Genomic DNA, 25,424 nt, shown 5'->3' with positions numbered 1-25,424 from the left:
GGGGGTGGGAGGAGGGAAGTAAGATTGGGGGGAAATTGTAAAACTCAAATAATATCTTTAATAAAAAAATTAAAAAAAGAAAGAATACAGATGTGATTTGACAGAAGTTATTAAACATGATCTTCATAAAAAAACAATGTATTCTCTCTTCTCTCTCTCTCTCTCTCTCTCTCTCTCTCTCTCTCTCTCTCTCTCTCTCTCTCTCTCCCTCTCTCCTCACAGTTTATACTACAGAAACTAAACTTACTATTAGACAAGTTTACTTGTATATCCAGTAGGACCAGAAATTATACATGTGCAAACTAAAATCAATATTTCCAATGCTCTCCAACTTCCATATCTTTCTGTCTATCCTCCAAAATCCTCTAGTTTCATTGATGGCTATGATTTTTCTAATAGCAAAGGCTTTAGAATCATGTGCACAGTTTTCTCCCTGACCACTTTCAATTGGTCCTTAAGTCCTTCCCCTCCTACAATATCTCCTATATCTGTCCATTTTCTCTTCAGTAATAACTACCTTATCATTCCTCATTCAAGATATTATTGATTTAGTCTCCCTACTTCCAGTCTCGTCTCTTCAAATCTTTTGTTTTATTGAGATGAGGGTCACACTTTCTTTTTCTTTCTTTCCTTTCTTCCTTTCTCTCTCTCTCTCTCTCTCTCTCTCTCTCTCTCTCTCTCTCTCTCTCTCTCTCATTGTTTTTCCCTATATCCCTATATCACTCAGGTAAAAAATACAAGACAATCCCACTACTAATTAGTCTTATAATTTTGACCTAATCCATTTTCCAATTTGTACTTGGTATAGATAACTTGGTACTTCTTAGACAACTTGGTGCTTTCTACTCCTCACTCTCAAGGGCCCATAATATTAATATAGAACTTATTAGAGCTTCCTGGTCAGCATAGCCCACTACAGCTCAAATCTCTCAAACTCAAGAGATCTGTCTCTCTCTTAGGAAGCTGGGAATAGCCAGACTTCAGTTGAATTTTCCCATGTGTTTCTCACCATATTTATGCAGACATCTAAATAGATTTCCTGGAATGAGTTTATTATTATACAATACTGTTCTACCCCCTTCTTATGTTGTGCGTGTTTGTATCTGTGTTTTAAGAACACAAATTTTTTGACATTTTTCACAATCTATCAAGTCTCAAGGATTCTTTAAGTCCAAGTCATATTTTTCCATTAGAATCTAAAAGCACAGCAAAGAGAGTTCTATATATGAAGTCAGGAAAAACTGCTTTCAGATCCTTCCTCAAATACTTATTTGTTTTGACAAGTCACTTTCTTTTCTTTTTTAATTTTAATTTTAAAATGGGGCTGACAAAAGTTTCCATGTTATAATTTTGTTGTGAAGATCAAATGAGCAAATGTGTTTAAAGTGCTTTGCAAACTTTAGTGCAAAATTAGTGCAAACTATTAATATTATTAATTTTCTTTTGGATTTATACTTTGTGCAGTTATTTATAGCTATTTTGGGCCATGGAAGAAGCAATATGGCAAAATTTGGCTTTTTAACTTTTTTTGAGTTTCAAATTTTCTCTCTTCTTTCCCCTGTCCCAAGATGTTAAAAAATCTGATATAGGCTATTTTTGTGCATTCAGTTAAACCATATTAATTATTTTGTAGAAGAAAATTTGACCTAAAAAAGAAAGTGAAAAATAGTATGTTTCATTGTGTCATCAAGCTCCATCAGTTCTTTCCTTGGTGACAATTAGTATTTCTTAGCATGGGGTTCTTTGCCATTGTCTTAGGTAATTGTAATGTTAAGTATAGCTAAGCCATTCATGGTTGTTCATAATATTACTTTCAATATTCTCCTGGTTCTACTCTTTTCACTCTGCATTAGTACATGTAAGCTTTTCCAAGTTTTCTGATATCATATTGTTTATCATTTATTATAGCAAAATGCTATTCTGTCATAAGCATATATGTTATTCAACCATTCCATAGTTGATGGGCATCTCCTTGATTTCTCATTTTTAAGCACATCAAACTGCTATAAACACTCTTGAACAAATAGGTGTTCCCTACCCCCCCCAACATTTTTTGTAGTCTCTTTGGGATATACTCCCCATAGTGGTGTTGCTGGATCAAAGTACATACACCATTTCATAGCCCTTTTGGTATAATTCTAAATTTTTCTCCATGGGCACAGTTAGGTGGTACAGTGGATAGAGCATTAACCCTGGTGTCAGGAAGAATTGAGCCAAATGTAACCTCAGATACTTAATAATTACCTAGTTATATGACCTTGGGCAAGTCACTTAACCTCACTGACTTGCAAAAACCAAAAAAAAAAAGTTCTCCAGAATACTTGGTTCACAACTTTACCTGCAGTGTATTAGTGCCCCAGTTTTCTCACATACCCTTCAATATTTGTCATTTTCCTTTTCTGTCATATTAGCCAATCTGATATGTCTGAGGCCACCCCCATTCTTAAACTGAACTTTGTCCTTCCTTCCACTCAACCTATTCTATATGTCTTCTCAATTTTATAGACAAATTCCTAGAAATATAAAGTAAAAGCAAGCATTTATCAATTGCTGACAATATGCTAGGCACTATGCTAAGGACTTTATAAATATCTCATTTGCTTCTCAGACCAATCTTAGTAGGTAAAGGCCAGTATTATCTCCATTTTGTTGTGCTACCTAGTTGTCTCTTTGGTTGCCTGCCTTGCTGCCTCCATTGTAAAAACAAAAACACTTCTCTAATTCACCTTTCAATCTCTTGCAATTTGTATCATAATCTCATCATTCAACTAAAGCTGTTCACTCAAAAATTACCAACTATCCCATTTGAAGTTCTGCCCAAAGGGCTACAAAACTGTGCAGACTCTTTGATCCTACAATATCACTACTAGGCCTGTGTCCCAAAAAGATTTTAAAAATGGGAAAAGGACCCACATGTACAATCATATAGCAGTTCTTTCTGTAATGTCAAAGAATTGCAAAGTGAGGGAATGCCCACCAATTGAGGAATAGCTGAATAATTTGCAGTATATAAATGTTATAGAATACTATTTTTCTGTAAGAAATTATGTGCAAGCTAATTTCAGAAAAGCTGGAAAAATTTACATGTACTGATGCTGAGTGAAGTAAGAAGATACAGGAGAATATTATAAACTGTAACAGCAACATTGCATGATGATCAACTCTGAAAGTCTTACCTCCTTTCAAATCCAACAACAAAAAAAGACAATTCTAAAAGAATTGTGATAGAAAATACATCTATATCCAGAGAAAAACTATGGAGTTTGAATGCAGACCAAAAAATTTGTTTTATATTTTTCTTTTTCATATTTTTCCCTTTTGTTCTTATTCTTCTTTCACAATATGTCTAATATAGAAATATGTTAAACATGATTGTACATGTATAGCCCATATCAGATTATTCAGTCTTGGATAGGGGAGGGGAAAGGGAGGGAGGGACAAAAATTTGCAACTCAAAATCTTCCAAAAAAAAATGTTGAACAACTAACTTTTCATGTAATTAAAAAAATAAAATTTACATTAAAAAATTAAAAATAAAAAAATCCATCTATCTCAACTAGTAATTTTTATGGTATTTTTCAACACTGTTACTAACTGATTCTTCTGCAAAATTTGTAATTGTAGGCATCCGGCAGTTTCTACTCCCTGAGCTTTCATGACATTGCTTTTGTTTCTGTTTCTACATATCTAACTATTCCTTTCTGGTTATACCCTTTTAATCTCTTTTGCTGGATCGTTAACCATATTCTACTTCCTAAATAAGGGTATAAATCAAGACCCTGTCTTGAAATCTCTTTTCTTTCCTCTTCTATTAAGAAGAATTAATACTTTCTTTTAGTGATCTCATTATCCCCTTTGGTTTCAGTTGTCATTTCTATATAGATGATTCCCAGAACTATCTATACTATCCTCCCCTTAACTCGTCTTATACAACCAAATTGCCCATTGGACATTTTTGAATTAAATTTCTTATTTCTGTGAAAAACCATACCATCTTTCAAATCAACTAGGTTTTTAGTCTCTGAGTCATTTTCAACTGTTTACTCTCCCTCATGCCACACATCTTATCAGTTGCCAAGTCTTATTGATTATATTTCCACAACTCTCATATCCATCTTCTCTCCATCCATAAGCCGCAGCCCTAATTAGTGCTGCTAGCATTTCTTATTTGGATTATTGTTATGGCTTTCCAATTATTTTTCCTACCTTCAATCTCTCTCTTCTGCAATCCATTCTCCACATAGTTGTCAATTTGATACTCATAAATCACAAATTAATACTCATAAAAATTTGTATTATCATATCCTTACCCAAGAATCTCCACTGACTTCCCATTTCTTCTAGAACCAAATGCATACTCATTTGCTTTCATTAAAACCTATCACAATCCAGGTCCAACCTCTCCCACTTGTTAAAAAATAATTCTCTTTTATGTTCTTTATAGTATATTCAAATTTTCCTACTTGCTCATCTGGATCAGTTCAATCAGAGATGATCCTGGATGTAGTGAGAGATCTAGACATTTTAAGTTAAGGTCCTTAGCCTGTCTCAATTAAACTGAGATAACACACATTAAGTGATTAAGGCTGGTAAAAAAGAAATGAAGCAAATCCTGCAATTGTGTTGTGTACGTTGGGTAGTTTCTACTCCCAAAAGACCTCTTTGCATAGTTAAAAATAAATCAATCTGTGAGGGGAAGACTCTCAGGATTTCTGGTCTAAAAAGAGAAGCTATTTATATATACTCTGAGTCAGTCACAGTCTAAAAACTGAAGAACCTTTAGTTGACCAATCAATGAGAGTCAGAGAGATTTGGGACAGGTAAACCTCAAATTACATTGCCAAATTTCAGAGGTTAAAATTTTCATTCCTTTGGGTAGAGTATCTACAGATAATTGTGTTACACCATAGTTGTAGACAGAAGGGAGGTAAAAGGAAACCAAAAAGAAAAGAAAGAAAGAAGAGAGAGAGAGAGAGAGAAAGGAAGGAAGGAAAGAAAGAAGGAAGGAAGGAAGGAAAGAGGGAAGGAAGGAAGGAAGGAAGGAAGGAAGGAAGGAAGGAAGGAAGGAAGGATGGAAGGAAAGAAGGAAGGAAGGAAGGAACTGGAAATGACTTGTGCTGGACTTGAAGATCATGCCCTTTGGACCAGGGAAGACTAAAGAGTAGAAGGTTCCCCCATATGTAATTAGTACTGTCTTAGACACTCCTTAGAGGGCTGTCCCTGTGGCATCCACATAGGAGAATAACTGGAGTCAAATGCTAAACCATTCCCCAAGCATCACCCTTGTCCAACCCAATGTAGAAATGTATTTAAGCAAGGTCTCTTGGAAGAGAGTTCTCTTTTTTCTTTCCTCTCTTTGTAGGATTATCACTTTCTTTTTCTAAGCTAGAACCATGTGCTCCCAGCCTAAACCACTGGAGAACCATTACCTCTGCTCCATATGGTGGGACTGGAAGCCAGCTTTTATGGCTGCTTTCCTTCCTCCTTCACCAAGAACTTTGTTAACTAGCTGGTTCTAACACAGTTTACTGTCTCTCTAGGAAGAAAAGTTTTAATTTGTGAAATTTGCAGAATTGTGAAATAAAAATTCTGGGCTTTTCCAGTTCCAGGACTACTGTGAGTTTTTCATTTCAAGAACTCTCATATTCCTGAGACATCATTTTTTCCCACAATGGAAGGGAGGGAGGGGAAAAAAGACAGACAGAAGGAAGAAAAAGAGTCACTTCCTGAGCCATTCTGGGTCCAGAGCCCAGATATGGATCAGCATGAGACCTTGCCCTTTTAAGCTAAAGTCTTTCACTGGTCTCAGGTTCAAGGAGACTAGATAAAAAGAGAAGCCAAGAATGATCTCTTTTGCATAGCAAAAAAAAAAACCCAACAAAAAACAAATCTTGGGAGGGGAAAACCCTTAAGGTTTCTGGTCCAAACAGAAAAAACAGAAACAATTACAATTTACTTTTTCTTTGAATTTTCTGGGCCCAAACAATGAGGAAGTGTGAGTTAGTCTAGGATCTATTGATGACCAAACAATGAGAACCTTAGTGATTTGGGGCTGGTTTTAATCTGAATCTAGTGGTTGGAAGGTAGATTATAATGCAGAAATTGAAAGGACATTTCATGGGTGAGTTCCTCTACCTCTTTTTTGCTTTTAATTCTCACCTGAAAAATATGGTACTCAGAGTAGGGGATCTCTAAGGTACATTTAGGCTCTAATTATCCCTCATATATAGTCTGATGAACTTGGAAGAGGAAACATGTTCTTCATGTACTTGAGAGCCAGATTGCTTGGATTTTATAGACTTAGTTCAATGCTCAATTTTATCTTCTAATAGAAAATGTATTTCAAAAATTAATGCTTTTTCTTCTATATATAATATCTTGACATATGGGATTTCTTTAATCAGTTGGCAGGCAGGTTGATGGGCCCAGACATCTCAGCTAGAAACCTACTGATTAGTTCATAAAACCTAACTTACTCTGTTTGATGCAGGGAGTTATAGACATAGGAGATGTGATTGAAAGCAAATTTTGTAATCTTTTACTTTGACAAAATTCTGTCTGGATTGTAGGAGTACTTCTCCAATACAAGACCCCCCTCCCCCACTTCCAAAAAGTAAATTAACTTCCCAAATTGTCTGAATGGGACAGATGTAGAAGGAGGAATATCTGTATGTAAATGGGACTATCTGTATATAGGAGAAATATCTGTCCATTTTAAAATGTTATCTGTGGCTGTCTGAGGGCTACATAGATCCTAATCAGATATAAATTGACTCCCATAGTTCAATGGAACTCCTTAGTTAAATGTAAATTCACCAGAATAAGAGCAACTTCAGTTCATCCCCCCCTCCCCACACACTCCCCTTTCAGTCTTCATCTGACCTCATAGACATAGAGGGGGAGGTTATTTTTACTTCTGCCTGTATTCTCCTGGCATTTTTATGCTCAGGAAGTGGGCATGACTATAAAAGTCTGGTCTAAATTCCCCATGTGGCACAGACTTGATTGAATCTAAGCCCAGTCTGCTTGCCTGTCTGTCTTCCTTTCTCTCTTTTCCCTCAGGCTACTTCCCTGGGTTTATACTTGCTGCCCTCAAGCAGTTTACTGACTAGCCAGTAGAAAAGTTTTAATCTGTGAATTTTTGCAGGCATGTAAAATAAATCCTTGGCTGTTTTAACTCCAGGATTAAAATGTGAATTCATTCACTTTCACCAACTCAATCTTTTTCCTTTTTTTTTTTAGGGTTTTTTTTTTTGGGAAGGCAAATGGGGTTAAGTGGCTTGCCCAAGGCCACACAGCTAGGTAATTATTAAATGTCTGAGGTCTGATTTGAACTCAGGTACTCCTGCCTCCAGGGCTGGTGCTTTATCCACTGTGCCACCTAGCTGCCCACCCCCAATTCAATCTTAAATGTCTACACTGATCTCTCTAGCAACATGTTTTGATCTGAGCTGGTTTGTATCTTTCTAACAGAACTGATATCCCTCTTACTCCTGGGACTAACCTTATTGATGTCAGAAATTTGAGGGACATCTAACTGGCTTAGCTTGCAGTATTTCAGAACTGCCAATCTCTAAGGTAGCTAGAATTATAGACATATACCACCATGTGGAGCACAAAAGGTCTATAATCATAGGGTAATTATTGACAAAAAACAGGAATTAAATTATATATGCATATTTAATATGCAAATTTCAAACTATTTTATAAAATAAAAATTGTCAAAAATTATTACTAATTAAAATGGAAAAGTAGCTAAGTGGGACAGATTAGATAAGCAGGTTCCACAATTAATCAAATATAATTGTTCTAAAAACCTGTATTTGTTGTCTAAAGCCTTCAAAGGAAAAAAAATCATTAGAATTCATTGTAAAAGAGGTTATCAATGTGCATTATATATACATTAAAGATCATGAATATAGAATGTGAAACATCTTGATTAGCAGTTTTTTAGGTGCCCTATTTAATTGTTAGAATCACATTAAAATCTTCCATTGTACAAGCTTTATTTTAAAAAATATTCATTCCTTATCATTTATTCATCGACTTTTTATCTTCTATAATAGGTAAAATTTAGAGGAAATGTTTTTATTTTATTTTATTTATCTCCTATACTTAGATACAAACAACAAAAATAATAGTGCCATTGCAAATGCTGGATTCTTTTTTTAAATTTCTAAACATACTAAGACTTTTTCCAATAAGTATTGTATATAATAACTACATTAATTTTTAGGAAGATCACCTTTACAATTCCATCTGTAAATGAATTGAATTTAATCTCAATTCACCAAAGAATCCATTTAACCAAAACATTCTTATTTATCACAGTGAAAGGACTACAGAAACTAATTTTTGGTGCCATAGAATGTTGTTTTCTTTTTCTTCTTTCTTTTTTATCCAAACATATGATTTCATCAGTATAGGGAGCTACCAGATAAGAAAACTTCCCATACTAACACAAATCAGGAGCAACTCTTTTGGCACTTGTAATCCTAAAAAATTGTCTGGTACTCCAAGAAATTAAATGGCTTGCCCAGGGTCACACAGCTTGTTTTTTTTATCAGATGTAGAGCTTGAACCTAGTCAGTTCTATTCTGTTCTTATTGCAAATTATCTGTCCACTATTTCATGTTGTTTCTTGCTTTTCTTTGATTTTTCTTGCAGAATAAATTCATATTTAGTGAAGGAAACTGCATATTTTAGTGAAATTGCAAGTGTTTTATTTTTTACAGAGAAGGCAAAATGATATAATGGAAAACAGGGATGTAACCCAGTACAAGGCAACTGGGATTTTTCTTACAGGTTCTGAATTTAGAGGTTTTAAAAGTACTTATATCAACAGAAAGAGAAACAAAAGATCCTGGAGCCATATTATTAATAATTCTTCATTAAAATAGGGAGTTACTGGGAAGTAGATAATGTTAATCTCTCTCATCTTTTCTTATTTTTCAAAGAATCTAGTTCTTGTCTAAATCTGAGTTTTCATCAATATTGACAAATCCTTATTGTGTAAAATTCTTTAATTAATGCAACTTAGCAACTATCATTTCTGACTATCATTTATAATATTATACATTTGCTTAGGTCACTAAATTCCTTGCCCATTGTCACATAATCTATATGAAAGGCAAGAATTGAACCCAAGTCTTCTTGACTTCAAGGCTAGACTACTATTCACTACTCCACTAGACTACAATTCACGACTCCATAAAGATATTGAAAATTTAGAATTGGAAGAGATGACAATATAGCTCATGTCTAAAAAAGAATCCTCACCTCTGTTCTCTGAGTAAGTAGTCATCCAGTGAAGATGCATTGAAACAAAGTAGCTTGTACAAGGAAGGGAAAAGTAAAGGAAGGAAATAAGTGTATATGAAGTGTTTAATCCCGGTAATTGTGCTAATCACTGGAGATACAAATATAAAGAAAAAGTAAGACAGTTTTTTCCCCCCAAGTTGTTTATATTCCAGTGAAGGAAGACAACACACAAAAAAGAACTGCAAATGGGTTTGAGATGGAGAGAGAAAAAGTAAACAGTATGAGAACATTTTTTTGAAATCCATGGGAATACAGAAACAAGATAGGAAGGGAAAGGGAAGGGAACAAACATTTACCCCTTACAATGTCAGACATCATGCTATAATTTACAAATATTAACTTATTTGCTGGGAGGGGAATGAAGGCAAATAAATCTGAGCCTGTCCACAAAATTGAAGCTCTTTGAGGAATTAATCAGTAGGAGAAGGTGGGACCAATTTTGTGGGGAGGTGAGTAGGTCTTAGGTCTGATAGGTTTCTCCAGATCCAAGATGCTCTGATATGGGCCTTCAATAAAGGGAACATCATTTTTTAGTATAGAGAAAATTAAGCACAGGTTTGAGAGAGAAAAAGGAGAGGAAGGAGACTAGTGTTACTAGATTGTAGGATACATAGGGTCGAATAAGAGAGATTTGAGGAAGGGAGGAGACTAATGGCATCCAGTGAAAGACTCTTCTCCAATGAAATTAAATGACCAGATAAAAGACTATATGGGATGGGAGATAAACTTTTAAAAAGTAATAGTTAATTTGAGCACTCAATTTTTCGTCTACTTCCCTTTCTTGATTTTCAAAATCATGTTTAAGCTGTCATAGCCTGAGCCCAACGTCTATATTTCTTGGAGTTTTTAGGTGCGGTGCAGAAGCTTGGACTTTTTCATCTTTAGTGTGTATTTTGATCCTCAAGGGGACCAAAGTAATTGCCTATAGTCAGATTTCTTTTTTATGTTTAATCATTTCCCTGACATGTGTCCTGGTTTGGGGGTGTTTCCTGAGCTTTGGAGTATTAATGGACATCCCTGCAAGGACTTCAGTTCCTTCAAGTTCTTTTTTTTTTTTTTTTTAGGTTTTTGCAAGGCAAATGGGGTAAAGTGGCTTGCCCAAGGCCACACAGCTAGGTAATTATCAAGTGTCTGAGACTGGATTTGAACCCAGGTACTCCTGACTCCAAGGCCGGTGCTTTATCCACTATGCCACCTTGCCGCCCCTCCTTCAAGTTCTTATGAGAGGTTCTGACTGCTCTCCTGCCTGTGCTTTATTCTGTGGATGACCACATGCACACCTCTCTGCCCTGGGACTGTGAGGAGGGTCCCTGCTCCATGAAAGTATGGAACCCAGACTGTGCCCAAGGTCTGAATATGGAAAAAGTCCCAGAGTTCTGTCCAAGAGACAGAAGAGAGGCCTCAATAGTCTCCCTCCACTCCTTGACCTTCCATGGACTGAGCACTCTGGAAGCATCTGCTGGGTGGCTCCCTGCTGGGAGGCTCCACAGGTCTGCTTCTGTTTCCTGGGATCTGGTTTGCTCTGAGATCCATGCTGGGGGATCCGTGCTCTTTGTTCATTCTGGCAGAGGTTTTCCCATTGATCTTCCAAGTTGTGCTTGGTGTTCCTTGGGTTGGAGTCAGGAAACTACTTCTGCTGTCTGGAGCTGGCATTCCCAGGGACCCAGGTGGCCCATGGGTTTTTACCAGAAGGCTGAAGTTCTTTCATTCTGGTATGCTACTGACCCCTCCAAACACATGGAACAGATGATCTTTCAGGTTACCTTGAGCTGGAGAATTGCCTCACTGAATCTTTCAGTGGGTTCTGTCTCTCAAAAATTTAGTTAATGTCATAATTTTAAGGTTTTTGAAATATTTTGGAGAGAGATCCTAGGAAAGGTTATTCTCCTGCCACCATCTTGACTCCCCCCCCCCCACAAATTTCTTTAAAAATGAAGTCTAGGCTCTTTTCCTGTCATGATTTTTCAGTATCCCAGTAATTTTTAAATTATCTCTCCTGGTTCCGTTTTCCAGGTAAGTTTTTTTCCAATGAGATTTTTTTTTATTCCTTTAGTCTTGTTTTATTGTTTCTTGATTTCTTGCAAAGTCACCCAGTTTCCTTTGCCTCCATTCTACATTTAAAGGAGTTATTTTCTTCAGAGAGCTTTTTTTAAAATTTCCTTTTCCATCTGACTAATTCTGCATTTTAAGGTATTTTCCTCACTGATCTTTTGGACTACTTTTTCCATTTGACTCAAACTGATATTTTAGATGTTATTTTCATTGGTATTTTTTTGTATTTCCTTCACCAAACTGCTGACTTGGTTTTCATGATTTTCCTTGCATCACTTTCATTTCTCTTCCCAATTTTTCCTCTTCCTCTCTTACTTGATTTTCAGTCTTTTTTTTAGTTCTTCCATAGTTTAAGATCAATTCCCATTTTTTTTGGAGATTTGATACAGAAGCTTTGACTTTGTCATTCTCTGGGAGTGTATTTTGATCCACTTTGGGACCAAAGTAATTGTCTCTGATGAGATTCCTTTTCTTCTGTTGTTTGCTCATTTCCCAGTCTATAATTTGATTTCAACTCTTTATTAAGGCATGGAGAATGCACTTTCCCAAGCTTTTGAGAGAGACCTCAGGGACCTCAATTCTTTCAAATTCTTATGAGAGGCTCTGACTGATCTCCTGGTTTGTGTTTTTATCCATGGCAGACCACAATCACTTCCTTCTGTCCTTGAGCTGTGAGGATGTTCCCTGCTCTGCTGTGGCAATAGGGGGCCCAAACTGTGACCTGGATCTGAGTATGGGCAAAGCAACAGATTCCTGCCCCAGGGATAGTTGAGGGACCTCTGCAATCTTCCTCAAAACCCTTATCATCCATGGGCTAAGAGCTCTAGAAATAGCTGCTTGGTGGTTCTACAGGTTGGTGGTGGCAGGGCTATGCTGAAGGCTATGCTGAGAGGCCTGTGGCAACCTGGGTTCCATACTCATTCTGCTGTGGCAGAGTTTTCCCACTGACCTTCCAAACTGTCCTTGGCAATCCCTTGGCTGAGAGGTCTGGAAACTGCCAGTTACCACAGACCAAGCCATGGTCCCAGATGCCCCTCGGTTTGTTCCTGGAAGACTGGAGCTAGTTTGCTCTGGTACAGTGTGGCCTGGGTTGCATTATGGCCCTTTCCAACTACAATGGAACAGACCCTTTCTGTATATTTTCCCAGTTGATTTTGGTTAGAATATTGTTTCACTCAGTCTTTTTGTGGGTTCTGCCACTCTAGAATTTGGTTAGTCATAATTTTAGGACATTTAGAGTGGTCTGGGGGAGAGCTTCTGTGAATTTCTTCCTCCACTTTCTTGGCTCTACCCATGACTAGTCAATAAAAGACTTTCTCCTAGATTTGGAATGCTTTCTCCTCATTTCTACCTTTTGATTTTCTTAGAGATAGTTCCAACCTTACCTTCCACAAGGGGTCTTTTTCTCATCCTTCATGATCTTAATGCTTTCCCTCTGAGAACCTCTCATTTGAGGTATATAGATATATATCTTCATATCATCACTTATATGTTCTCTCTCTCTCTCACTAGAATCTGAGCTCTTTGAAGGTCAGGACTGTTTTTTTGGCTTCCATGAAAATTCTATCTTTCAACACAGTTTCTGGCCTGTTGTTCCGCTATTCTTGTAAAGAGACTATAAACTTTTTGAGGACAAGGGCCATATATTCCAATGTATTTAGTACTCTGTTCTCTACTGAAACAGTAAATAAATTGATCACTGGAGCTATTAACAGATGAGAAAACTAATTATTATAGCTAGAAATGGGTTGAAATATACCTTTGCTTAGAAAATACTTTTTACCAAAATAGAATAATTGATTTATCATACATACATACAAATATGGAGAGTGTTTAACATGAGAAAGAATAGTTTTTCGCTAAATGTATTAATTATGAATTATGAATACATAATAATGAATATGTTATGATTAATTAAATTAATTACAAATCTTTTATTAAGCATTTACTAATACTCATTTCTACTGAGTTCTAAGTATACAAATAGAAAAATTGGAGATAGTTACTCCTCTTAAAAGCCATCATAATCAATCAATAAGTAATAAATACCTCCTAGGTGCCAGTCACTGTGGTAACTGTGGAGGGCGGAGGGAGACACCAAAAGAAATAAACAAATGAAATAAAACTCAGGAACAGGACGATGGTAAAACCTGAGGGATTATAGAGGTATGGTGGATGATAAATCTCAGCAGCCCTTAGGTCACACAAGTATGCCATATGACATGGAACTTGAAAACTCTGAAAGAGTTTGGTAATATGTTTTCTTAAGGAATATTGTCATTGACTTCCAATGCATCTAGGTTGTATGAACAATAAAACAGTTTGGGTGAGGAGAGAATGTAAAAGGGGAAGAAATTTATGAATGGTGAATCCTTCTGATTGCTGCCCCATCTTCCTCTTCTCCTCCATTCCCCTCTATATCATGCATTTTGGGATATTGGGCCAAGGTAGGAGAAGTAGCTGGGAAGCAAGTAGGGAAATGCATTTCCAGTTTAAACTGGGTCTTCCTGCCTCCCTCTCTGCCCTAAAATGGGTTCCTAAGCATCTCTCTAAAGTACAGTTTAAATGATTAAATTAAATTTTTCTGTCTCCTCAGTCATTTTTGGAACTTGATAACAATAAATCTATTTTTAAAGTATTCTATAATTTATCTTTTCAAAGGTTTTAACTGGTCTACTTGGTTGATCTGAAGTACTGGGAATTTATTTGCTATAGGCAAGTTTGCTATTCAAATATCATTAAATAACTTCTAATTTTTTGGAGTATGTGGGACTTTCTAATTATTAGCTTGACTCTATTTTTGCTTCTTTCAGCTAACAGATCAATTACCAACAATTTATTGGAATATTTTTTCATTCATTCATCTATTCCAACCTAAGAAAATTAGGATGATGAAAAGAGTACTTGATTTGAAAATAAAAGACCCAAGTTTCTATCCTTTGGCCACTTACCCAAGAGGCTATGCTTCTTTATTGGAGAAACATCATATAGTAAGCATAGGTCTCAGAATCAGGAAAACATCATAGGATTGAATTGCCATTTAATCCTGGATAAATCACTTAATCTCTTTGATCATTAGGGTCTTATCTAGAAAAAGGGAATGATAGAAATACCTACATCATAAGATTTATTATAAATGTGATATGTTTTCTAAATTTAAAATACTATATAGACTAAGAGATAGAACATCAGAGATAATCTAATCTAACTATACTTTTAGAAATAAGGAAATTGAGGTCTAAGGTAATTGAAGTTATTCAGATAGTAAGGATCAGAAGTCATTCTTCTCTTACCAGAGTTAGTCCTATTTCTCCTGTATCACAGCACCTCCATATACCATATTTTCCCATGTATAAGATGTGCCTTAATTTGGGGGTCCACAATTTGAAAAAAAATGTATTCCATATAGTTATTGAACTGAAGTTTTATTTATCATGAAATTCAATGTCCTTCTGCTCACAGCTTTCAGACATCAAAAGATGGGCAAGTCACATGCATGGATGGATGCTTAGTCCATTTTGTTTCATGAACTTGATGCACCAATTATATCCTCCTTTGAAATCAGTCACCTCTTTTTCATCAGCAATTCTTCCTGCCTCATGCTGAACCATCTTTGTGGACACAGGAATTCCAATGGCCCTCTATTCTTCAATCCTTATCTCCAATTCCCTCTCTAAATCAGGTCATTTAGCTGACTTGCCTCTCATGGCCATTTTCTGTCATGGCATTCTCAGTAGGGTTTCTTCTTCCCATAGCCAGTCTCGTATTGCTTTCTCAGTTGGAGGAAGACCAAACCGACTTTCAGCAACATGATTTCCATTCATTTTTGCAAACTGGATCACTTTGAACTTGAATTCAGCATTGTACAAAAATCTTTTCTGAGCCATTTCTGGGCATAATGTGGCAAAACATAACCTAATATACTGGTAACAAATGCAAAATCATGAATGCAAAGACAAGTGTGAAAAAGTAGAAAATGCAAGCAAAAAAATCTACAAACACTGTACAAGATGCTCCCAGTTTTTAGATCCCCAATTTTTCTAGAAAAGGTACATCTTATAAATGGGGAAATATGGAACTTTAAATGTGAAATATTTCTGTTTCTCCCATTTGGGAAACTGATTTAACCTCTCTGGATGTTAGTTTTCTTAGATATATAATGAGGAGGTTGTATTAAGAAATCTATAATATCTCTTCCAGCTCAAAGTCTAAAATCATATCTTCCATGTGATATATATCCTAGTATAAGATCTGAAAGGGAAATCATACAATTTATTAAAATGAGAAATAGAATTAGAGTAATGATGAATTTTTGGTAAAACTGCATAATAATGACCATTGATAGGCACTATTGCCTGGCTAATAGGAAATGTATGGGAACTTTGAGTAGAAATTAAAAGAAGTAAATGAATTATGAAATCATAGGAAAATAAATCATTAACAAAAATTGTGAAACCATAGGCAGAAATAAAAAATTCCCTTTGTTATAATTGGAAAGATTAAATGCTATTCCTTATAATTCTTTGAGTCACAGTTTCCATCTCTACCTGGTACTGGCTTCCTTTAATACCATCTAATTATTATGATCTCAGACAGAAAATATAAAGATCTATATAGTCATTAATCTAGGACACCAGCTTAATGAGGACTGAGATTTGGGAATTTTGAAACTACTAATAAAGTCCACCCTTCATCAGCTTAGTTATCTCATTGCTAGTTGAACATAACCTTATTAGTATATACTCTTCAGGTCATGTGTTAATAGGTCTTAAGAGAGTCATGCCTTTAAACTCTATTCAACATTTCTTTATGTAGATATATTACTCAATCCATAATCACTAGATTAAATATATTTAGGCATGAACATTTTAATGTCAGGAACTGAATTTTTTATTCAGTTCCATAATATGCAACTCTAAATCGTACAGCTCCTCCATTTCCCTCTATTTCTATTGTTTTATGATTAAATTATATATTAGGCTTCCCTGTGGCTCAAGTCTTCTGTCTTTCTTCATTCAATAGCTTGAACTTTACCAACCATTAATGTATTGTGATTTGGCAATTAGGTGACCTCTTATAGTCTTATTTAAGTAAAAAAAATGATATATTATTCTGAAATTCCCCAATTTGTCACCATACTATAATTCTAATTTACTTGGCAGTTTCTAAAGGGACATCAAGTAAAAATCAGCTTGTGTTTTTTACTCTTTCAAGTAGGACCTTAGTTTCTATTTATCAATAAACAGAAACTGGAAAAACAATTCCCCAGTCTTTGATTTTTCTTTTCAAAATTAGAATTAATTTAGTCTCAAAGAGAGCAGCCAATGGGAAGGTCATGTGAGTGTGGTGGGGTTCCTGTTGAAATGGCTTTGTTTTCTAACCAAGATTATTAGAGACACAATACCCATCAAGTAATTAACATTCTTAAATTGTCAGAGTTGTGTGATCATCTATACTTGAAGGCTAACTAATTGTGCCTTCCTTGATGAAGTAGGGTCATGATGGGTGGCCCTATGTCAATGTCTTATAAGATTCACAATCTATACCAGTGTTCTTCAGTGACACCTTGATACTGTTCTTGTCATGTCCTTTTTTTCTTCTGATTTCCATGTGAACACTTACTTATGTGAGTTCTCCATAAAATCGTCTTTTAGGCAAACATATATTTGGCATTCAAATAACATGATCAGTCATTGGAATGTCACTCTCCACAGTAGAGTTTGAATGCTTACCAACTGAGCTCTAGAATTAGATTCAGAATCTTCCAAAAACTATTGAAGTAGTTTGATTTCTGACAAAGTACACATAGACTTTCCAGGTATCACAGGCATACAACATTGACGTTAGTACAATGGCTCCAGTTTGGCAAGCAGTCTAGTAGCTCTTCTCTCCTACCCTCCCCTTTAGACCCTCCCAAACATTGAACTAACTCTGGTAATGCTTATGTCAATTTCATCTTCTATGTGAACATCATTGGAATGTATACCGCCAACCTAAATGAGCATATTCACAACATTCAAAATTTCTTCATTTGCTGTAATTGGTGATTCTACATATGGATGGTGTGGTACTGGCTGATGGGAACCTCTGTTTTCTTGGTATAAATTGCCAGGCCAAAATTAGCAAAAACAACAGAGAATTAAACTTGCATCTCAGTCTTAGAGACTGCATATATTGAATTATTGTGAAAAAAAACAAAATCATGCAAAAACTCTCCTTCCATCAGTCTTGGCTTTTAGCCTTTTTAAGTTAAATAGTTGTGGTAGTTGACCTTAATGCTGTCTTCATCTTTGTTAAAGATGTCCAATGACACTGTAGAAAATATAACACACCTCCTTCACTCCATGGGTAAGTGAGAGAGCATAAAACCCATCCAGAACCCATGCAAGTATGCCAACAAAAAATTTTCATACAATAATGTTGAACTTCTGTGAGCAGCCAAATTTTGCCCTGATCTTCCACAAGTCCTCATGAATGAGAATATTAAAGGCATTGGTCATATTGACAAATATTGCTTACATACTTTTAATGTTGGAGAGCTAATACTGAAGCCACACTGACTCTCAAGGAAGTAGCTATTTTTTGTTTGAAATTGTTTTGTCTCTTCTTGAGGAGGACCATGACATCAGGGATGTGCTGTCAGAACATAAAATAGAAGTGGATTTAAATGAGGGGAGTCTGAAAAGTCACCAACTTCACTTTCTCTTCTTGAGCAGCCAACATATTTGGGGCTCAGATTGACTCACAATGAGTGTAAAAAACAATTGTTTCTGTTTTGACCAGAAACCCAGATGATCTTCCCCTCCCAGTGTATTTTTTCATATATGCAAAAGAGACCATTTTTTGTTTCCTTTTATTATTACTTGCTTCAATCACTGAATGGGTGTTGCCATGGTCAAACTGAGAGACGTTCTAGATAAAGTTATGACCAGATTAAAGAAGACTCTGCTCAGAATCTTTTTTTTGGCAAGGTAAGGAAGTTAATTGACTTGCTCAAGGTCACAAAGTTAAGTAATTATTAAATGTTTGAGACTGAATTTGAACTTAGGTCCTCCTGACTCCAGGGCTGGTGCTCTATCCACTGCACCCAATCCTCATGATTTTCACTGAGAACTTGTTTTCTTTTCCTCTTTAGAGATGAAAGAAGAGAAGAGTAAGGTTTGATGTGAATTGTTAACTGTACTTAATTGGGTTTTTCTGCTCAGCCTTTAAAATTGACCCACGTCTGTATATCTTTTGGTTAGGCAGTCCAAATGAACAATGAGTTATTTTAAAACATAACAGAAGGAGGAGAAAGCAGGCTAGATTGATAAGGAAATTCTAAAGTTCTTTTTTACTAACTCTAAGATACCCCTTTAAATTTTTAGCATTGGCATTCTAAAAATGTTGTATAGTTCCTTACCATGTACAGCTTTATTTGTACAAGTGTCATTGGTCATTTTGGTGTGATGGACAATTTCGAAAGTACCTTCTATCTTATAGAACCCTTGCAAAAAATAATATTTCAAGTGTGTAAAATAAAATCTATAGAACTTCCAAGAAAAAGACAAATTGAAATGTAATTGTCTATATATGTATATATAACATACATAAATATAAAGTTTATGAATGGGTCCTCTAAAAACTACAAATTCCTGGAATGGTTGATGGGAAGAGGGATTAGAGTAATGCATATTCAAAAAATAATGAAAGAAAGAGAAGGAGAAGGAAGAAGAGGAAGATGAGGAACAAAGAGGAAGGAGGAGATGGAGGAAGAAGAAATCAGCTAATACTTCACTGAACAGACCTTTCTTGATGATGAAAACTCCAATTACATAAACTCCCAAATTATTCAGATTAATTTGGTATGCCCCAAAGTAATTCACATAGCATTATATCTGTCTGAAAGGGAAAAATGTTAGTATTTAAGCAACAATTTAGAAAAAGAAATATAAAAATGATTATTGTCTCTTTCTAAAATTCACAAAGAAGAATTATGACAAAAAATTAAACCTAAATTATAAAAGGTTTATGAGCCCTAGGTAGCACATGAAAACAGAAATGGAAAGAATCAGAAATAAACGTTAAAAAAGTCAAGAGGATTTGAATAAAGCCAGAGTGATATCATTACCATTTGAGAAATGTTGTCCTATTGGTTTGTTTTTTTGGTTTCCCCCCCCCAATAGAAAAGCTTGGAGAATAATGTTTTTACATTAGGTTAGGATTTTTTCCCCTCCATTTTCTAAATTATTAGAATTTATTATTACAAATATAGACTATCCTTCTCCCCCTCCCTCCACTTTTGTCCCTCCATTCCTCACCATAGATTATGCCAACAGAATAGGGGCATTCTTAGAGAATGGTCAATCAAGGGGGAAGGTGTATGTAAGTGAGTTAGTTAGGGGGGTGTAGGTAAGGGAGTCAATTGGAGTAGTTAAGGATGCTTCTTGGGGTAGGTAAGGGAGATTCTTGGAGTACAGGAGAGTTCTTGAGCCTTGTTATTGTAGACGAGAAAGGGAAGGATGATCTGCTTCTCCATTATTCATTAAGGGATAGCTGAACCTATTGTCTGGCTCAGTGTGGTACAAATTCAGACATAGAACATGAAGGCTGAAAGCTTGACTCTGGCACTTTCTACAAGCTCACCTCTAATGTTACTTTCCTAATCTATAATAAAATTTTAGTTTCTTGAAAACTCTGCTGAAATGTTACCTTCTACATTAGGATTTTCCCTAATTCACCTCTCTTTAGGTGCCTTTCTCCTTAAATAAACTTTCCCCCTATTTTAATTCTATTTTGCATAACTACCTGTGTATGTACTCTGTACTGAAGGTCTATTATATTTAGGCAATATGTGCATATGGTCTCTCCTGGCTACAATGCAAACTCCTTGAGGAAAGGGGCTATTTTTATTTCTGTAACCCCAGTGTCTAATACACATAAAAAGCCTTTAATAAATGCTTATTAATTGATTGATAAATAATATCTATGATATTTTCTTTAACTATGATCCGAAGCTTACCCATTCTAAAGTCCTCATATGTTATTCATCAATACTAGACTCTTATTCCAAATTGTTATACCTCTAAATAGAGGAGAGTTACTCTTGTAAATAAACGGTCCTATAGTGGACCACATCAGCATTTGTTATCAGCCTTCTCATGTATCTGCTGTTGTAATTGTTGAACTACTGCAGTCATATTGACTGGAATGGTTTGTCTTTCTCCACTTCATTTTGCAGATAAGGAACTGAGTAAATAGGTTAAATGACTTGCCCAGGGTCACTCAGTTAATAAATGCCTGAATTCAGATTTGAACTAAGGAAAATAAATCTTTCCAGATATTTCCTAGTTTATGTCAATTCATAGTAAGAAACCTTTCTTAAACAGCTACAATATGCAAGGCACTGGGAGAAATAATAAAACAATTGCTGCTCTCAAGGTACATTCTTTTGAAGGGAAATAGCATTGATTTGCTGTCTTGTGAATAATCTTTTTTAAAAAAATCTACTATGCTTGTTTTAGTTTTAAATGCTTGTTTTATTTTGTAAACTAAAAATAAAACAATTCAAATTCAAAAGAAGATATGCAGAAAGTAGAAAAGGTAAGCAGTATACTACATGGGGAAAAATCCGGTATACTTAGAGATAGAGAATCATGGTTCAAATCCAAACTCTTTGGGATCTTAAGCAAGTCACTTAAACTTTCTGATTCTCAGTTTTCTTATTGATAAATGAACAATTTGGATTAATTGATTCTGAAGACCTCATCTAGCTTTAAAATATATAATTTAATAAATGCTTATTAATTGATTGATAAATAATATCTATGATATTTTCTTTAACTATGATCCAATGCTTACCCACTCTAAAATCCTCATATGCTATTCATCAATACTAGACTCTTATTCTAGTATTCTAGTATAAGTAACTCTTATTCTAGTATTCTACTATAAGTAAATACAAAGCAATCAATGAGGGGTGGGTATTTGTGTGTATATGTGTCTGTGTGTGTGTGTACGTGTGGGGTGTGGTGTTTGTGTTTGTGTGTGTGTATTTGTATGTGTTTGTGGGTGTGGGTGTTTGTGCATGTGTCATAGAAAAGGAGAACACTAATCATTCAAGGAGCTCAATAGGAGATAATGCCTGAAGTGAGCCTTGAAGTGAATTATGAGTGTCAAAAGGCAGAGCTGAGGAGAGCAATAGATATCATGGGCAGTCTAATCAAAAGCATAGTGATGGGAAATGGACAATCATGGTAAAAGAATAGCAAATATTTCAGTTTAACTGAAGGATAGAGTACATAAAGGGGAGAAAAATGAAATACTTGAAGGTAAATTGGAAACAGATTGGGAAGGGCTTTAAATGCTAGTAATTTGGTTTTGATACTACCTGTTTCAAAATAACTTTCTATATTCCTCTTGATGCTAGTGGTTTCACTTTTTCCATTATTTCTAATCATATATATATATATATATATATATATATTCACATGTATACATACATATTATATATAAGTATATATTTGTAAATAGTTGTAAACAGTGAGGTCATTGAGAACAAGGCTTATTTTTACCTCTTGTTTTTTGTTTCTCCAGTGTTTACTGACTTGAAGCAAGAGGCATTAGAAAATAAATTGATTCTCTTCAGAGAAGTTGCCTTCATAAAATTACTTAGGACTATGCTTTATCTGTCTCCTCACCACTGTAAAACTATTCCTGTGTCGCCCTCTCTACAGTCAGTGATAGCTTTGAGGCATAATAAAATCATCCAGAGAGCAAAAGATGAGAACATATGTAAGTCTGACTCTTTGAAGTCACATTTAAAATTTCATTAATGCATAGCCTTGGAGTCAGGAGAAATGGAGTTTGAATCCAGCCTCAGATAGTTGTCACTTACTAGCTGTGTGACCTTGGGCAAGTCACTTAAACCTGAATGCCTGGTATCCAGTGACAACTCCAGCTGTCCTGAATCATATATGACTACTGGAACCAGATGACTCTGGAAGAGAAGTGAGGCTGGTGACATCACAGCATCTCCTCACTCAAATCCAACTCATGTGCTTGTCATGGCATCATTTACTATATCACGATCTTTCAGAATGAAGGACAAACATCATCAGCACCTCTATATCTAGTTGAGGATGTGTAGAACTGCATTTTTTTGTTCATGGACTTGAAACTCCCTTTTGTCCTGCCAATGAAGTTTAGCTGCAGTTATCTATTTGTTTCTTCTCCTTTTCTAGACTAGTTTTGTATAAATATAAGGAAATCAAGGTGAAGAATTATTCTCTACTAATACAGGTCATTGTTTCTCTTCAAGTCTTTGATAGTTACCTAATTTTAGGCAAATTTCTTGGATTCACATGCCTAAAAGAAAAACTAAACCCAGGTCTTCTGTTCGGTCAGATCTCTATCCACTTGATCAGGGGTTTGTAACCAGAGTATTGTGAACTTATTTTTTTAATTATTAATTTCATAAATCTGTTTCAAGGTAATTTGTTTCCTTTGTACATTTTATATTATGCATTTAAATTTATTCATTATATTTTTATACATTTATTTTGTGCATTTTATTAGAAGAAATCCATGAGTTTCACTAAACTGCGAAAGGGGCTCAAAGACAAAAAAAGTCAGCATCTCTGCTTTAGACTATGTTACCTCTTAACAAGCCTGAAGATGTGACTGAAAGCAACATATTTGAGAGGTGGCCACTGATTGGTGGAGGATGCTGGAGAAAACATAGAAAGCAGAGTGGGAGATAATTCTATCACTTCCTATCACCATGGAAACTACATATAGTGGCAGGGTCTGTTCTCCTTTCCCATACCTCTTACTCCTATCCTGAAACATGGATGGAAAGGTTTGTAAAACAAAGAAAAGGAATATATTGCTAGAAAGAACTTTTAGAAGCACTAGAACCAATAAAAATACCAACAACACATATTCAATAGAATCTAATCAAATGCTTACTTGAAGCTAAAAGCAGATCTTAAAAGTGGGTATTTTGTAAAATTTGAATTAGTAAATACCCATGGGGACCTGAAACCATCCACAGTCTTCTAGTCTGTTCTCATACAAATCAAAGCCCAGAAATATCAAATCAGAGAATCTTAGGACTGGGAGGGATCATAAAGATTATCCTACCAATCTGAGTCATTCTGAAAAGTAGAAAACTAGGGGTGGCCAGGTGGCGTAGTGGATAAAGCACCAGCCTTGGTGTCAGGAGTACCTGGGTTCAAATATGGTCTCAGACACTTAATAATTACCTAGCTGTGTGGCCTTGGGCAAGCCACTTAACCCCTTTTGCCTTGCAAAAACCTAAAAAAAAAGTAGAAAACTTAAGGACCTGAAGACTAAAACAATTTGCCCGAATTGACACAGTTATATATATATATATATATATATATATATATATATATATATATATGTATATATACACATATATATATACATATATATGTATATATATACATACATATATATATATATATAATTATGTATATCATATATGTATATACACATATAAACTCTGACACATAGGACAATAAATGAATCGAAGGAAATTTATTTAATGTGACAAGACACTTGTCAAGAATTGTATCTTTTCTTTCTATCCCTAGTATTTAGCGAAGTATAAAGCACAAAGTAGGGATCTGATTAATGTTTACGGACCTGTAATTGCAGGAGTAATGAGGCCTTAGATGGAAGGATGTAAGATCTCTCAAGAGAAGAGACAAAAGAAAACTTCCCTGAATTCAGGAAGACATCCAAACTCCATGACTAGGGATCCATGTTGTTGGGAGTGTATAGAGACTAGAATACTATAAGGTTATTGGTATACTCTAACTTTGGTGTTCTGGGGGCAGTGCTCTGATTACCACAAGCTAGTCCAGATGGAATTTAAAGCTATATTCTTACAACTCCAAATCCAGTGAAATTTCCTTCACAACATGCTGCCCAATCATAGAATGCCACAACTGGATAAGATCATAAAAATCATCTACCATCCCTTCATTTTAAATATGAAAAAATTACCACCTAAATACATAAAGTGATGTTCAAGGACACAATACTGACCCCTTAATTATAGACAACATTGAGATTAGACCCTGTATCTCCTGACATTCAAATACATTGTTCATTGTACAGTTGCCAAGGTCAATTCATTTTGGTTCTAATATATTTTTTAAAAGGAAGAGTTTTTGATTCTCCTAAGGTTTATTGGTTTTGGGGCAAAAGGTTAAAAAAGATGATAATCTAAAGAAACACCTGGCTAGCTGAATTGTGAATTCCTTCAAATTCTTTTTAAGTCAGTTTTACTCCAATAACCCTCTGAGGGCCCCATATATCCTTTTACCACTAGGAACATGATCTTGCTTCTGAAGAAATAATATATTTTATGCTTTCTTTTCATCAGACCTTTTCATGTCAACAAATCTTTTCAGCAAGGCACTCTTTCAGGACGTCAGCAACAGCAAGCTTTATGGCAATTATGATCCACTGAGCTCAATTTATCTCCCTGCCAACACAATGCACAGTTTATCGTTTTGATATCCTCCAAGGGCACTTATTAATAAAAAATCTCTCACTTTCTACCTCTTAAATCTACTGCAAATTAAATAAAATATGGATCATCTTTAAATGTCTCCTTTGCAATTTTGTGTGATTTTAGCCAAGTTATAAAGTTTATTGTGTGTGGTCACTGTGATACATTTCAGGGTTGACAATCCAGTGTATGTTTATGAAAACCATCATGTTTAAACTGGAAAATCAAGCAAAAAGACATAAATTTAGCCCAAAGACTTTCTCCTATCATATCCTTATTTTTCTTAGTTATAATGTGTAGAAAGAATTACACAAAGTCAGAGACGTGAACAATTGGTCAATGGTCAATAAACATTCATTAAATGTCCAACTGTGTGAAGACTCTTATAATAGGCACAAAAGAAATTTAAAAACATGGGCTTTGCCCTCTCAGCTTTTAATCTAATGGGAGAGACTATGTATACACATATGTGAGAAAAGAGTAGATTCCTTGATGCCAAAAATCATTTTACTGGGAGTCTTGCCCA

At 35.3% G+C, this 25,424-nt stretch overlaps 1 long non-coding RNA gene across 1 annotated transcript; it reads left to right on the top strand.

The window, feature by feature from the left end:
• Positions 1-6,083: 6,083 nt before the first annotated feature.
• On the top strand, positions 6,084-24,998 carry LOC141515331 (uncharacterized). The gene is made up of 2 exons (XR_012476305.1): positions 6,084-6,121; positions 24,770-24,998. It is a non-coding gene; the product is annotated as an uncharacterized LOC141515331 (long non-coding RNA).
• The last annotated feature ends 426 nt before the right edge of the window (positions 24,999-25,424 follow it).

The sequence above is a fragment of the Macrotis lagotis genome, chromosome 1 (genome assembly GCF_037893015.1).
Source record: "Macrotis lagotis isolate mMagLag1 chromosome 1, bilby.v1.9.chrom.fasta, whole genome shotgun sequence".
Classification (NCBI taxonomy): domain Eukaryota; kingdom Metazoa; phylum Chordata; class Mammalia; order Peramelemorphia; family Peramelidae; genus Macrotis; species Macrotis lagotis.
Note: the sequence above shows the minus strand (reverse complement) of the source record. Positions and strands in the feature narration are given on the sequence as shown.